The sequence below is a fragment of the Rhinolophus ferrumequinum genome, chromosome 26 (assembly GCF_004115265.2).
Source record: "Rhinolophus ferrumequinum isolate MPI-CBG mRhiFer1 chromosome 26, mRhiFer1_v1.p, whole genome shotgun sequence".
NCBI lineage: Eukaryota > Metazoa > Chordata > Mammalia > Chiroptera > Rhinolophidae > Rhinolophus > Rhinolophus ferrumequinum.
The window spans coordinates 4377600-4393186 of record NC_046309.1 but is presented as its reverse complement, the minus strand read 5'-3'; the positions used below and the strand labels follow the sequence as shown (position 1 = coordinate 4393186).

Below are 15587 nucleotides of genomic sequence, written 5' to 3'. Positions count from 1 at the left end.
GGAAATGGGAGGAATGCGGGAGCTCGGGGCGGGCAGGGCCGAAGTGAGTTTGCGGGTCAGAATGACTGACCCAGGGCCACACAGCTGTGATGAAGAGCACATTCGCCATTTGCAGAAATTGCAAATGTGGCTTCCAAGGTGAAGCGGTTCATATCCCAACTGGCCCGTGTTAGGACCAGAATTTACTGTACAGTCGTCCTTACATCCGGATCATTTAGATTATGGTTTGGTTTGCTGGGTCTGTGCTAATGGACAGGAAAGAAGCACGCTTCATCTGTCTATGGGGGTTGTGTTTCCGGTTGACAACCGCATTTGTTTCCAACAGTCCTCATTTCAAACATGCTGAACACGAATCAAAGTCCGCCCAAACCTGTATTTCAACAACTGAATAGAGACAATGTCCATAACAGCCAAAGTATATAAATCACAAAAGTATGAAACCCATCCTGTTTGGGGCACCTGCTAAGCTATTTTTAGACCGTAGCTACATCTGCAGTATGTAATTTGAAGTCTACCTGAATATACATTTTGGTAAAATGGTAAATGATAAATTAAAAATTGCAATTTTATGCATCAGAATATCACCATAACAGAATGGATTTCTAGAAGAAAAAAATCTTACTTTTCTTGGAAAGGAAATTCATTTTCATAATTTTATTATTAAAAATGTAATCAATAGAATTTTAAAGTTTGACTTTAATGCAAGAACAGTAATTTCACTGCTGGATATCTCCATGACCATTAAACAGGGATATTTGCATTACTAAATAAGATACTTTCAACTGAGCTTCGTGGGGCAACAAGGCTAGTTCTGCCAATATACTAATGGTAATATCGCTACCATTAATTAAATGTTCCTTTCTATTAGGAACTTTTTACTAAGACTTTTCTCCTTTTTAATTCTTCGTCTTGAAAATTTTTTGGATGGTGACGGCATTTCATTGAAGCAATTTCACTGACTGAAGTTCTGTGCACCATTTCAAGAAGATGCATGATATTTTCAGAAGTAGATTTAAGATTATCGGGCTCACTTATATTTTTGGTTTCCAATTTCTAATATTTTTGTCTGTCCTTGCTGCTATACACAATCACTAGAGAAAAATATGTCCTTAAATTTGGATTATAAATGTGACAATGGAACAATTGGTTTTCAAGTTAAGAAAATAACTGAAGTTTCCACCTGCATCTTTGCTTTCCTTGTATGCACACCAATTTCAGCATCTTACCTGGAGTAGAATCAAAGGGAAATCTTTTCAGCAGAAATCATGTTCGCACAGCAATTTATTCAGCAAGTTTCAACAAACAAACTGCTTTCTATGCAAGAAACTGTTTGGTAGTAAGTCTTGCTACATAATGTTCTCTGGAAAATACAAAATTAAGGCCTTCTTTATTCTATAAGCCTTTGAAGGACATTATAGGTGCTGTTCCATCTTGTTCAAATATTTTGTATATATACATGACAAGACAATTTCAAACTCACTTGTGTATCATATAATTTGTTATTGGCTGAAGAAAAATTGTGGAAGTGGTCTATAATCTCTGCTTGCAGCCAATTACATTCTATTAAATCTTTTTAAAGCTATAACCATTTCTGAATATAAAACTAAAGGGTTCAAACAAATTATAGTATACTTGTGCTCATAACCTTCACTGTATTTGTTCTATAGTGAATGGAACAAATTCATGCATTTCTCTTTACTGATTTTACAATCCATAAAGTATTTCTTGAAGTCTGATTCACTACGTGTGTGAGATCCAGGAATCTTTCATCAAGTAAGAAAAGTGGAAATATGGTTGCACTAATCATTAATCCTCTGTGTTGTCAAACCTAAAAAATTAAAGTTGATTCTTCATGTCCAAATGTCACATGTACCATATACTGTGGTAGCATATCTAATAATTTCATTAACCTTTTTGTACACAGCAAAATATAAATCAGGACAAAGTTTTTAGGAATATTTTCTAAAATAAATCAATATTTAGAATTCACAGCTTGGGCACATCTCAAAAATCCTTTTTCTTCAACTGCTGAAAATGGTTATCAGTCTATAGCAATGATTTTTACAAGTTTTAAAAAATATTAGCCTTCACAAATCCCAAACCATGAGGCATAGTTTTATCAAAAGCATTCTTGTAAAGTTAATTGTTTAAAGAGAACAAATTTATCTTGGGTGTCTCATTTTATCTACACTTTCAACTTTTTTCCCATGTTCTCTACATATTTTTAATCATGTCTCAAACTTGATTTTTCACATGTGTTGTACATGAGTTTTTTTTGTCCCTGTGAAATTTTGAAGTAGCCATGTTGACATTCTGCTTTTAATTTATCTTCCTAATATGTGAAAAATTACCCAATAGGACTTTTCTTTTTAAGATTCACAGACTAAATGGAATTAAATAATTAAACATAATTTTCTAAAGAAATTTATTTAGTGTTATGAACGCAAGTGCACCAAATAATTCTATAGTAATTAGAATTATGATATAATCTAATCTTTATTATTTTGCCCTGTGCTAATATTTGTATTTTTATAAACATCTGTAGGCTCAAAAATGACATAATGTTGTTTTTAAAGTTATCTGGATAACATTCTTTCAATATTCACATTAACTGTTAATAATTTATTTATTTGAAAATTCTCATTTATTACATAGAATCAACACCATCCATAATCCTCAATAATTACTGTAGCATTTTAGTTTTGCAATGTTAAAAATACAATAACATATACTTCAATTCACTGTTAACATTTCAACATATAAAGTACATCATCAATTTCCAAGTGATTATTATCCACCTACACTTAAATTATGGATGTTATTTTTAAAATATTTAAATATTTTTATATTTATATGATGTAAATAGGTTGAAATTATTTTGTATTTTTACTGCCAATGGCCACTGAAATTCTGAGGTTGACACATTTACTTTACCTGTTTGTCTTTCTCCATTCACATTTATTATTCTTTTTCTGTGCTTTGCTTCTCAGGTCTCTCAGCCTCAGATTGTCTAGTATGCTAACAGGAACCTCTTTCTCCCTACCTGGAAGTTTCGTTGGTTCTCTTCTCTCAAGTCCTAATCTTGGTCCTGCATTATTTCCCGACAAACTATTAAGCATAAAGCCAGCATATTAGGCAAAAATCATCTATAGTCAAAATTACCTTGAACATCTATTAACTTGCTCCAATAGTATAGTATACGTGGTTTTATACAACTCTGTACAGCAATTCTTATATACACTGATGTTTCAGATAAGGTTCCAAGGGTCCAAATGTCTTGCTTGGTGTCATAAACATGGCAGATGATGGTAGAAACAATATCCAAACCCAGGTCATTCTCACTCTAAAACTCCAGCTCTTTCCACCGTAGCTGGCTTCCTTGCGGGTAACAACTTCCTGAAGGCAGCCAGAAAGAACTCTGGGGAAAACGGAGATGTTTAAAGTTGGTTAGTGATGACCTAAAGCAAGATTCTTGTGAAGCCATGTAGGGAAATACCTTCCTTACTCGAGGAGAACAGAGCCACTGACCTGGTGTGGATGGCTTAGGAAGTAAGCAGAATCTTACAAAAAAGCTGCATCCGTGCCTATTCATGATTTCTTGTCTTCTGAAAGCACGAAACACACACCCAGAGGTCCAGCTGCCATTTACACACCAAGTGGGTAACACCTGGTAATGTCCCTCAGGTGCTCGACTTTCTGCTCCCTTGGGTATATCATGTGAGTGTCCAGTAAAAAACATTGTAAACCCAGAAACTTAATTAGGCTGAAAACTGCAATCACTCAAGAAAAAAACATGCCCCCAATTTGGAAGACCCAGTAGCAGCTTAATCAGAGGAACAGCCACTGGCCACAACAGTGGACACGTGGAGCAAACACTGACTGACTGGCTTGTTGGCAGCAGGCAAGGGAGGGGGCCCTGGAGAAACGTGAGCCACCAAGTAAGTAAGTCTGTGAGCCCTGCAGACACTCAGAGGAAGGGACTTCAGGGGCTTTGAAGGCTCATGAACACTAGTTAGGGGCCTAGAGCGAACTTCACTGTGATAAAACACAGGCTGTCCAAGCAGTACAAGTGGAATTAGAATAATAAGAACCACTTACTGTAAGTTGAGAGGGAAGTAAATGGCATTAAAATGTTCTAAGAGGCGTGTGTTACCCAGAAGGAGGGTGAAGTTACTGGTTAACCATAGGCTTTGAAAAATGACTACGCATATGGAGTTTCCAGTATAACCCCTAAAATAGAAGAAACAGCATTTATATTCTTCAAATTGGCAGGGGAAAATAATGACATAATGAAAATCTCAAGCAATCGAACAAAAATGGAATGAGGAAATAAAAACAAATAAGTGATACAAATTCAAAGCACAAAATAAGGTGACAATTTCAATACAAATACATCAGCAATTACGTTAAAAGTAAATAAATTAAATGCCTCAGATTAAAAAATTTAAAAAAACAAGATTGTCATGCTGGGTTAAGACAACTAACCAACTAGTATATTCTATTTACAAAAGACACATCTAAAACATAGGCTTGATATCTAAACCCAACGAGGGCAGTATAAAAAATGTATAGGCCATTCTTACTCATAACATAGGCACAAAATTAGCTAAATTATGATCAAACTGAATCCACAAATATATAAAAATGATAGAACTTCATGACTAAGTTGGATTTATTATCTGGAACGCAAAGTGTGTTTCATTTTACAAGAAGCAGTAAGTGTGATTCACCATGCTAATAAACTAAAGGAGAAAGCTCAGATGATTATTTCAATAGATGCACAAAAGGGGTTTTCATAAAGTTTCACATAATCTATGATAAAAAATTTTTTGCAAACTAAAAATAGAAGAAAATTCCTTAATTGGATAAAGACCATTTACAAACAGTATAGTCCATAACATGTACTTAATGGTGAAATACACGTCGAAAGTTTTTGTTAGAAATCAGAATGACACAAGAAAGCCACTGTCAACACCTTTACTCAATGTTACACTGGAGGTCCCAGCTAGTACAATAAGGAAAGGCAATGAAATATATACGGAGTAGAAAGAAGTAAATAAAAAGTTTACATGTTTTAGATTATGTTATGACATACGTATTAGGAAATCAAAAAGAATTACAAATTATGAGAATTAATGAGTGTCTAGGGAGACTACTACCACAGACCCTACATTTCCTTACCCACTTTAGCCTGGCAAAACCACAACCTTTAAAATGATACCTGAGAAATCATGCAAATTTTAAAGTCTAAGTTAATGAATATCTTTATCTTCCTCCCCAATTACATAAAACACTTTCACTGTTATCACCCAATTTCTTATATGTTATTGTTTACTAGTATTTTAGTTCTATCTTTAAAAAAAACTTTATAATTGGACATTAATATTGTGTTGCATGGTCAACGATTGTCAATTTCCTTACATCTCTTACAATTTCTTTGTTCAACTTTCCTTCTTGTATCTCACACTTCCCATGTGGGCTCATTTTACTTTAAAGTGTATATTTACAGTTTTCCTAGTGAGTGTCTCTGGGAGGAAAGCTCTCAGCATTGTCTGTTCCTGCAGAACAGTTTGGCTGGAAGACAATTCAGAGCTGACTTCTGTCCTCTCAGCACATGGAATGTGTCATCGCACCACCTTCTGGCTCCCTTCGCACCTGTGCAGAGTTGCTCGCAGTCCAACCATTGTTCCTTTGTAGGTGATCTCAGAATTCTCTCTGGCGACCTTCAGAAGACACAGGCCTCACCCCCAGCCAGGAGATCAAGTTCACATTGGAGAGCACGCACGGGGCCAGGTGAGGCTTCAGCAAGAAGAGAGGGAACTGGAAGTCCTTCCCCACCTCTAGTGACTAGAGTGCTAGGGAGCACTCAGATTTGAACTGGGGGCCTCTTTATCTGCGGTCAAATACTCTGCCCCTGAACGATACCCCTTGCCACACCAGTAAGGCCCCATAAACCCCCGTTCCCTGTGCAGACAAACCCAGAGCTCCTGCCGATGCCCCTACAGCATGGGTGGGCTGAGTTGCCAGACTTGCTCTGCTGCTGACTCACTCCCAGCATTAGAAGAAGCAACAGCTTCCCTCCTCCCACAGCTCCACGACCTCTCCACCTTCAGGCCCTGGAGGAGGGCAGTAACCTGGGGAGCATCCCGACAGCTGGAAGGGTCTGCTGTCACATCTGTATTGCGGTTTTTGTGCTGAGCACCTGAAAACAGAGACTCAATGCCTGATGGCCCGGCCAAGCACGCAGCACCTCAGAGCGAGGACACACGTTGCTGGATGCGGATCAGAGCGCTGTACGACGCCACACCTGAGGATGCTGGCTGATCCCATGTGCGCCAAATCTCCGCGTGTCCAACCCGTTAACTGCTGGGTGAGATGAGCCATCTGAAGAAAAGGCTGAAGAAGTGACAGTCTCTGGGCCCCAAGCCCACCTCTCTGTGCTCTGCTCTGTGATCTGGGTCTCTGTGAACCACGCTTCTCCTCTGCCAGGTGGCTTCCTGGTTGGTCCTGCCAATGGGCTCCACAGGGATGGAAGGTTGAAGCAGGAAGAAGCACTTGCTCCCGCTAGCCTGCTCCGGCTTCCTGTCAGTGTCACCTGGCAGTGACAGTCCATTCCAGTAGCAACGGTGGCTGCCGTGTTCAGTGTGCTGCTCACAGCCCGGCCTCATCATGACTCTTGAGGGACACTAGCATCTCCTTAGAGATCTGAGTCGCCGATCCACAGAGATACTCCACACACTTGTACGATTTAACACGTTTGTCCCCTTGTGTTTGTCCCCCAGACCCTGGAGTGGCGGCTGCTTCTACAGAAACTACTTCCATGATGCATAGTCTTCCCTTTCAGCCCATTCAGTTCTAATTCCTGGTTCTTGTGGGTTGAATTGTGTCCCCCAAAAGGATACGTTGAAGTCCTAGCCCTTAGTGTCCAGGAACGTGTCCTTATTTGGAGAGGGTCGTCAAAGATGGAATTAATTAAGATGAGGTCACCATGGGTAGGGTGTGCCCTTAATCCCATATGACCTGGGTTTTTGTAAGAAGTGGAAAGACACACAGGAGGGGACAGCCATGTGAAGATAGGCAGAGACGGGAGCGATGCTTCTACAAGACGAGGAACGCCAAGGATTGCCGCAAACACTGGAAGCTGGAAAGAGGCAAGAAAGGACCTTCTAGAGCCTTCAGAGAGAGCGTGGCCCTGCTGACACCTTGATTTCTGACTCTGGCCTCCAGAGCTGTAAGACTAAAGTTTTCTGTTGATTGTGTCACCCACCCTGTGGTACTTTGTTACAGAAGCTGCAGGAAACTGATGCTCTGGCTAACAGTTGTTTATGTTAAATTCTGTTCCATTAACCGGTGTAGTTTTTCTCTCTGGGCTGCGCCCTGGAAGACACTGAAATTGGCGTCCTAGGGGAGGAGACCATGGGTATCCCAGGAAACAGACCCTCAAAGAGAGTGTTGGGGATGGACGTGGTCGCGTCCTTGGTCTGCAGGGCCATGCCCAGTGCCTGACTGGATCCTGCATCAGAAGAGATGGTCGTCAGTGTGCTGTTCCACGGGCTCCAGCCAGCCTCCTCCTGTAAGGGGACTAGAGTATGGTTTCTATGGAACTGGTTTTGTCAGTTCAGCTGAAGGAGGAAAAGAGGGCTCCCGAAGGGGGCACCCGGATTTGAACCGGGGACCTCTTGATCTGCAGTCAAATGCTCTACCCCTGAGCTATACCCCCTCTTACTGCCAACAGTGTATAATTAATAAACTTCTTTACAGTTCCACTCACACACAGGCTACGGGTTGTGATTCAGCAGAGAGCTGCTAGTCCTGTTCTATTGTACACGCACCCCTTATGTCATAACTACCATCCTTTTCTAGGACGGCACCATCCCTTGTTGGCACCACTTGGAAGTCACTGCAGTCTCCATCTGAGCCCACACAGTCTGTACCTGCCTGTATGTCAGGCAGAAGATGAAGCGGAGGCAAGTTGCTGCTTACTGAGCAAGGACCAGAGTGGCCAGGGCCTGCTATCAGTGGAGATCACTTTCAAACAACACACAGTCTGGGACCACGGCGACCTCCTCTCCCAGCTCCCCTCCAAATTCTGCATCTGTTTAAGGCATTTGAACTTCAATTTTTATTTCAGTTCTCTGTCTTGTGTATCCCGCCACCACTGCTCACTTCTTGTCTTTCCTTTAGCCATCGCCTCCCATCCATGCCGACATCAACTTTCTAAACTTTTTGTTTCTCGGGATTTCTCTTATCACCAAATCGCTGTCTATCTTGTGCTTCCCCAAAGTGCTCCAGAGGCCTGGTTGATTTTAGGGGAGATGTGTCAGTATCAATGGCAGAAGGACTCTGTATCAGTTACATATTGTGACAGAACAAGCCCTGAAATGTAGCGGCTTCAAACAATAAATCTTTGTTATATCTTGTGTTTCAGAGTTTTCAGAACCTCGGGATGGCTTTGCTGGGTGGTTCTGGTTCAGGGTCTCTCATGAGGTTGCAGATAAAAGGTCAGCAGTGGCTGCTCATCAGGTTTGACTGGCGCTGGAGGAACCATTCTAAGCTCTGAACACTCACAGGGCTGTGGGAACGAGGACTCAGTTCCTCATTGGTTGTCGGTAGGAAGCTTGTCACATGGGCCTCTTCACTAGGCTGCTTGAAGCATCCCTGTGACAAGGCAACTGCCCCTACCCCCACCCCCAGCGTTAATCTCATTTACAAACACCCTCACACACACACAACCAGAGTAGTGTTTGACCAAATATCTGGGCACCCTGTGGCCCAGTCAAGTTAACACATAAAATCAACCATCACAGGTAGTAACCGTATATTTAGGTTGGTAAGAACTTGCCAAGCTGTTTCCCAGAGTGGCTGTACCATTTTACATTCCTACCTGCAATATATGAGTGATTGGGTTTTGTATCCTCACCAGCATTTGGTGTTATCACCTTTTTTATTTCAGTCGTGCTGATAAGTGTGGTGACACCTTTTGTGTTTTAATTTGCGTTTCCATAATGGTGATGATGTGGGCATCCTTTCAAATGCTTATTTGTCATCTCTGTATCCTCTTGGGTGAAATTTCTGTTCATGTCTGTTTCCCATTTTCTAATTGGACATTTTGTTGAATTTTGACAGTTCTTTACATATCTAGATACAAGACTCCTTTTTATACTTTTACATTCATATTTGAGTATCCATAAACAGTATTCAGTATAGTTCTAGGTGAGTTTTTAAAACCCAAATGACCAAATGTGTAGGTCTGCATCTTAAATTCTTTTGCACATGACATCGTCTTTTTGAGAGCTAGCTGTGTCCCTCTTGCATCTGGACTTGTAGGGTAAAGAGGTAATAAGAAAAGCAACCTCATCTTGTCACTCTCTGCTGTCCCTTTAAATTTCTCGGTGAAATATTTCTCTTGCCCAAGTGACGTTAATGTCACTCAGGTAACAGAAAGCCCCATGGTTGCAGTCTGGACTCAGTAATTAAAATGTCCAGTTCCATGTAGTAATCAATACTCTGAAAATGATTTCAGCATCTCTCCTCCTGGACGTGGTCCTTCCTACCTCTTTCCCCGCCATGCATTAATTCCTAGCATTTAGGATGGGGAGAAGGAAGGCTACGGGGACAGGCGGAGGAGAGGAAGAAAGCTCGTGCTAGATGAGTCCTGCAGTAAGAGATTTGCTTTCTCTGGACTGGCAAGTGTTTGAAATTACTCCTGGGGCGTCTCCAGGGGACTCCTCCGAGGCCTCCATCGGGAACATTCGGCTGCTCCCGTTACCTGGCAAAGCGTTTTTCCCCAGGCTTCCCGGGATCTGTGTCACACAGCTCTCCGTTGGTGTCCATGACCCATCCTCTTGGGCAGAGTTTGGCATTGCTCCAGTTGGCTCTCAGGAAACACGTCGTACCTAGATTTGGGGGTTGTGTTTACATAGTCCTTCCCTAGGTCACATTATATATATCTATTATAGACTGAATGTTTGTGTCATTCCCAAATTAGTATGTAGAAACCTAACCCCTAATGCGATGGTATTTGGAGGTCAGGACTTTGGGAGGTGATTAGGTCATGAGGATGGAACCCTCATGAATGGCATTAAGGACCCTTATAAAACGGGCACAAAGGAGCGCTTATCCCCTCTGCCGCACAAGGATGCAGCAAGAAGACAGCTGTCTATGAAGCAGGGAGCGGGTCCTCACCAGATGAAGAATGTGCTGGCACCTTAGACTTTCCAACTTCCAGACTGTGAGAAACACATCTCTATTGCAGAAGCCACCCAGTCTATGGTATTCTGTTTTTTTTTTTGTAAAAGGGATAAAACATGGCCCACATCTAGGGCCATTCTGTTGTATAATCTAGGTACTATGTTATTGGAGCTGTGTAATATGCAACCTGTGTGTGCCTGTACGTGGCTGCCCTGACAATAACCATCGTCTCTAACGTAGCACCTATAAAGGCCTGTCACATAAATGCCTGCTGTTTTTCAGAGCTGATCAAGTATTTTACTTAGTTGAGGAACTATGTCTCACCTCTGTTTGATTACCAGGAAGCTCAGAGGTAAGCTTTGTATTCAGCACCAGTAGCTTCTCCTAACCTGGGCTCTTGAGAATAATTATTTACCTCCTTTCCTAAATGTTCAGCCCCTGCCTTTTTCCTTCAATTTAAAAAATTGTGGTAATGTACACATAACATGAAACTTATAATCTTAACCATTTTAAGTGTATAGTTAGTGGTGTTTAGTATTTCATAATCTTGTACAACCATCACCACCATCCATCTCCAGGACTTTATGATTTTCCCAAACTGTCTCCATTAATCAGTAACTCTTCATTCACCTTCAGCCCCTGGCACCCATCATTCTTTCTGTCTCTATGATTTTGACTCCCTCATATAAGTCAGCCCTTGACTTTTTATATTTGCTTGATTGGTTGGACTTTTATTGCAAGTGGCCTCAGATCCTAGTTTTTTGAAGCAAGCTTGGTATAAACAAATAAAATCAGGATGGTAATCATTAGGCACCAGGGATACACAGAGAAAGCCTAGACAGACTGCCTCTATCCCTCCAGCAAAGGAGTATGGCTGAGGAGGTAACAATGAAACACATGAGAAATGTCAGAAGAGGGACACTTCAGTCTCTACCACTTTCTTGGAAATTTGGATTCCATGAGGCTGGGCCTGCAGGATACCAAGGAGCTATACTTCTACTGGGGTAAAAGCCAAATGACACAGGGGGCACCTGGATTTGAACCAGGGACCCCTTGATCTGCAGCCAAATGCTCTGCCCCTAAGCTATACCTCCAGACACTGTATCATCTTAATAGTTTCATGATTGTAGCCTTTCCCAAGCTTTGCTGTCAGCATTGCGTGTCTCCCTAGGGAGCTGCCTGAATGGGTGCTCTGGGCACCCACCTCCACACCTGTCAGAAGCTGCTCCCTTTCCTCAGTCTATGCACCTATGTTCACCTGAACAGAGTACTTCTCATCCCCTCCATTATTATTATTATTATTATTATTAATTATTACTGGGTACAGGAAGAATTCTACTCATTCTCTTAATATCTGAGATGCTTTCTTTTTTTTTTTTTTTTTCTCCATCGCCCACTCTCTGTTTTGGTTTCCTTTCCTGGGGCCATGGCCTGGGACCTATGAGAGGCTCTCGGCAACATGCCTTACCCCAGGGGAGGCACCTGGCCAAGAAGGCTGCAGCCCCACCTTTTTGGAGAAAGGGGAGTGGGCAAGGATAAACTCGGATGTCAGCATATCTAGAGGGCCTGGGATTAAGCACCAAGCCTACTTTTTTGCTAGACCTCTAGGAACCCCTGGTTTGGCGTAACACATTTGCTAATATTGAACCATCGTGGCATTTGTTTGAGCCTTTCTTGGTGATGTTGTACTATACTATTGGATAAGATTTTCTACTGTTTAATTTAGATTATTCTGAAGTGAGATTGGCCTACCCCGATAGAGGAGAACGGTTCTTCGGTCAAGGGGATGCAGGTAGCTGAGCCGCAGCTAGAACTTCCATGCAAGTTCTTGAGGTCCATTTGTAGGAGAAAGTAGGCTCGTCAAGCTTCCAAGACTCTGCACGTGACACTCTGCCTTTCTCTAAAAAAAAAGAGTTAAGAGTGTTGGCAAGTGGATGATTTTTTTCCAGGAGTATAAACAACACTTCGGTGAACATGAACATACATCTTTGCCCAGTCTCAGAACACGTCCTTACGATTGATTCCTAAAAGAGGAAATACCAGGCTCCAAAGACATCGCTCCGTCCTATGGTTCTGAGCAGCCATTCTCGGTGGTTTGCATGTGCTCAGGAAGGGGTCTTCACTTCCTCCCCCCACAGTCCTGCCAGATGACAACATTCACTCTGCCCCTCACTGAATACTAACGATCGGCTTCAGAAATGCATCCAGAAATCCTGAACTGGCAGAACCATGAAGGTATAGAATCTTGGCTCCCAGACCCGCCGCCCCAGACCCTGAATTTGTAGATACAACCTGATTTGACCAGGCTCTCAACACCTCCCTAATGAGACTCTCAAAGTCGGATATGTAATAAGCCAGCGTGCCCTCCAGGTTACCTAGGAAAACACATCAGCTATCAGAAGGTTGCTTAGGGAGGCTGCAACCAGAACAAAGGGAAATTTTTAGTAATTATTCCTGTTCCAAAGTACCGTCCGTTCTCTAGAGGGCAGAACACTCACGTCCACCAAGCTGGGAATCTGTGTCCTCACCTCACCCCACCGGAGCACCCAGTCCTGTCACGCCATCTCCTGAACATGTGCTTCCCTCCTCCTCCATCTGGTGCCTTGGCTCGGTGATCAGCTACGTGTATGCAAATCTTAGTCCACCAAATGAGGGGTGGAAGATATGGAACTTACTTTTTCTGCAAAACAACTTGATCTCTGTTTTGTGTCCCATCCTCCTGAGTGGCAGAAATTGAATGACTCAACCTTGGGATGCCCCCCACTTTCCCCCATGTTGCAGCTGAGTTCTAAAGGGGCTTTCAGGGTGCTGTGGCATTGGGGGTTGGGCATCTTTTCCTGTACATAATCTTGATCACAGTGGGAGAGTGGGGACCTTCTGTGGGACCATCTCACGCTGGTGCCCCCTGCATGTCCTCCTCAGTTTCCTGGCACCGCTGGCCATGCCCATGCAGCACTGGCATGTCTCATGTGGCGCTCTCACGCCGGGAGTTTTCTGCTCTGGCGCCAACCTCTAGTCCCTGAATCCTCCAGCACTCAGACTGTTGAATGTGATAGCTGAGCATTGACAATTTGCATTTTGCGGGGTCACCCCTTCCCTGTGGTGTTAAAGGCAGACGACCCACCTGGCTGGATGGGGGAGGGCTGGATGGCAGCCCTAGAAGGCAGGAAGACCATCTCCATTCTAACCCACCACACCTGGACTACAGGAAGACCCAGCTCCCTGCTGGTCTCTCCAGTTCCCCTCCATGACCCCGTTATTCTCCATCATTCCCAGAAGCTCTAGCAGGGACCTTCCTACGACTCAGCCCTGAATACCTCCATGAATTGTCTCCTTTTGTCTGTACATCAACCTTATGAAATAGGTACAATTATCATCCCCACTTACAGAGACAGAAACTAAAGCTTACAGAAATCCAGTACCTCAGACAGTCTAACTCCAGAGTTAAAACTTGTGACCCTATCGCAAGAATTCTTTCTAAGACACAGATGGAACCGGGTCGCTGTCTGCGTGGCAGTACAGATAAAACACCAGCCGGTTCCTCACTGTCTGATTTCCATTCTGAAATATTCAGGAGATAACAGCTCATCAGCCACTGCTTTAGGCTAGTAGGTTACGGCCTGAGTAATTAGGTCGTAGATCCCTCTTCCTGCCATTCCTCTGGAGAAGTCACTTAAGTGTTCCTGCTCACAAACACGTCTCTCCCGGTCACTCTGATGGCCATTCCCACCCACTGCCTGTTGATTCTGGTTTCACTTTCCACAGGGTGGTGGTAGTATCTTCAAGATTCAGGGGTATCACCATCCCAAATATAAAAAATGTGGGAGGGTCCTCGGAAGAGCTGGAGGTAAACACTTTCTCCTCAAATCTCTGGGCAAAATGAGCCTTGAAGCCCATCGCTCAGGCAGGAGCCCACTGGCCTAACAGCAGCATAGCTGCTGCCCACCAAGGCGTCCGTCATTCGTCACTGTCACGGGTCCTGCGTTGCTAGTGATGCTGGTCATGCTGATGTGCAGAAACCATGGTGACGGGTGCTATGAGTGCGCTTCTTTGTTTCTCCTTCCTTGTCAGCAAAGTTCCATTTGAAAATGTCAGCCTGTCTCCATGGTGCTAAGACAAATAAGGAGAAGTTTGCGCCTTAAACACACCAATTCGCCTTATTAATGTAAGATGCAAAAGCAAATCAGAACCAGACCATGAAAACAGTGTTTTTTCAAATTGGGGAGCCTAGTTTCCTTCTGTTGTCTATAAAAATATTAATCTATGACAAAGGAATCTTGTTTACTTCTATTATGGAAAATCTCAAATATATACAAAAGTAGTGGTACCCATTATCTGGTATATTGGTCAGGTTCTCCAGAGAAATAGAACTAATTATATGTGTATATATATATATATATATATATATATATATATATATTTTTTTTTTATATAACCAATTATATATATAAATGCATATAACTGTGATTTTATATAACCAATTAGGTTTATTTATATAACTATATATAGAGACAGAAACAGAGACAGAGACAGAGAGAGATGGGTTTATTATCATGAATTGGCTCACGGAATTATGGAGGCTGAGAAATCCCATGGTATGCTATCATCAAACTACAGACTCCGGAAAGCTGGTGGTGTGGTTCCAGTCAGAGCCTGGACCAGTGAGGGCTTTTAAAAAACTACATCATAATGAGAACCAGAGAGCCGATGATATAAACTCTAGTCTGAGGCAGGAGAAGACCTGTCAGCTCAGGCAGACAGGCAGAGTGAATCTCCCCTCCTTGACCTTTTTGTTCTATTCAGCCCCTTAGTGAATTGGGTAACACCCACCAGCCTTGGGGAGGGCAATCCGTTTTGCTTAGATTTCATTGATTCAAATGCTAATCTTACCTAGAAATACCCTCACAAACACACTCAAAAATAATGTTGAACCAAATATCTGTGTGCCCTATGACCCAGTCAACTAGACACACACAATTAACCATCATACTCACCTTTGACCATTTTCAACATGGCCAAGCTTGTTAGATGTAGAGGCCTCATCAAATTCAGGTTCAAGTTTTTGGCAAGAAGATGCCAGTGGAAGTATTGTGTTCTTCCTTTGTGGAAGGGTGCTCATCATGTCTGCTTGTTCCACTTTTTGTGAAATTAAGATGGACTGCTATGTTGGGGTATTGCTAATCTCATTATAAATTTGCCCATCAAACACTCATCTCATAGTTTGAGCAGACATTGGTGATACTTGCTTACATTCGTTATTTCATTAAGAGTTGCAAATTGTTTTATTCTAATTCTCTACCTCTATTAGCTCAAATTTTTTATTAGGAAGAATTTCCTTTATCAACTATTTAGTTCTGTTGGAATATAGTGAATACAGAAGGTGTAGGACGAATGCT

The 15587-nt window shown here is 42.4% G+C and overlaps 2 long non-coding RNA genes and 2 other non-coding genes across 5 annotated transcripts; all 4 read right to left on the bottom strand.

Moving 5' to 3' along the window:
* Positions 1 to 2675: 2675 nt before the first annotated feature.
* On the bottom strand, positions 2676 to 7104 carry LOC117018133 (uncharacterized). The gene is made up of 3 exons (XR_004422179.1): positions 5422 to 7104; positions 4099 to 4230; positions 2676 to 3418 (listed from the first exon to the last, which is right to left on the bottom strand). It is a non-coding gene; the product is annotated as an uncharacterized LOC117018133 (long non-coding RNA).
* A 544-nt stretch (positions 7105 to 7648) lies between these two features.
* On the bottom strand, positions 7649 to 7720 carry TRNAC-GCA (transfer RNA cysteine (anticodon GCA)). Its single transcript has one exon. It is a non-coding gene; the product is annotated as a tRNA-Cys (tRNA).
* A 1997-nt stretch (positions 7721 to 9717) lies between these two features.
* LOC117018131 (uncharacterized) lies at positions 9718 to 12671 on the bottom strand. 2 transcript variants are annotated; one of them, XR_004422177.1, is made up of 3 exons: positions 12567 to 12671; positions 11944 to 12091; positions 9718 to 9896 (listed from the first exon to the last, which is right to left on the bottom strand). It is a non-coding gene; the product is annotated as an uncharacterized LOC117018131 (long non-coding RNA). The 2 variants fall into 2 exon arrangements; XR_004422176.1 differs by lacking the exon at positions 12567 to 12671 and adding an exon at positions 12176 to 12279.
* Positions 11214 to 11285, bottom strand: TRNAC-GCA (transfer RNA cysteine (anticodon GCA)). Its single transcript has one exon. It is a non-coding gene; the product is annotated as a tRNA-Cys (tRNA).
* Positions 12672 to 15587: the final 2916 nt, after the last annotated feature.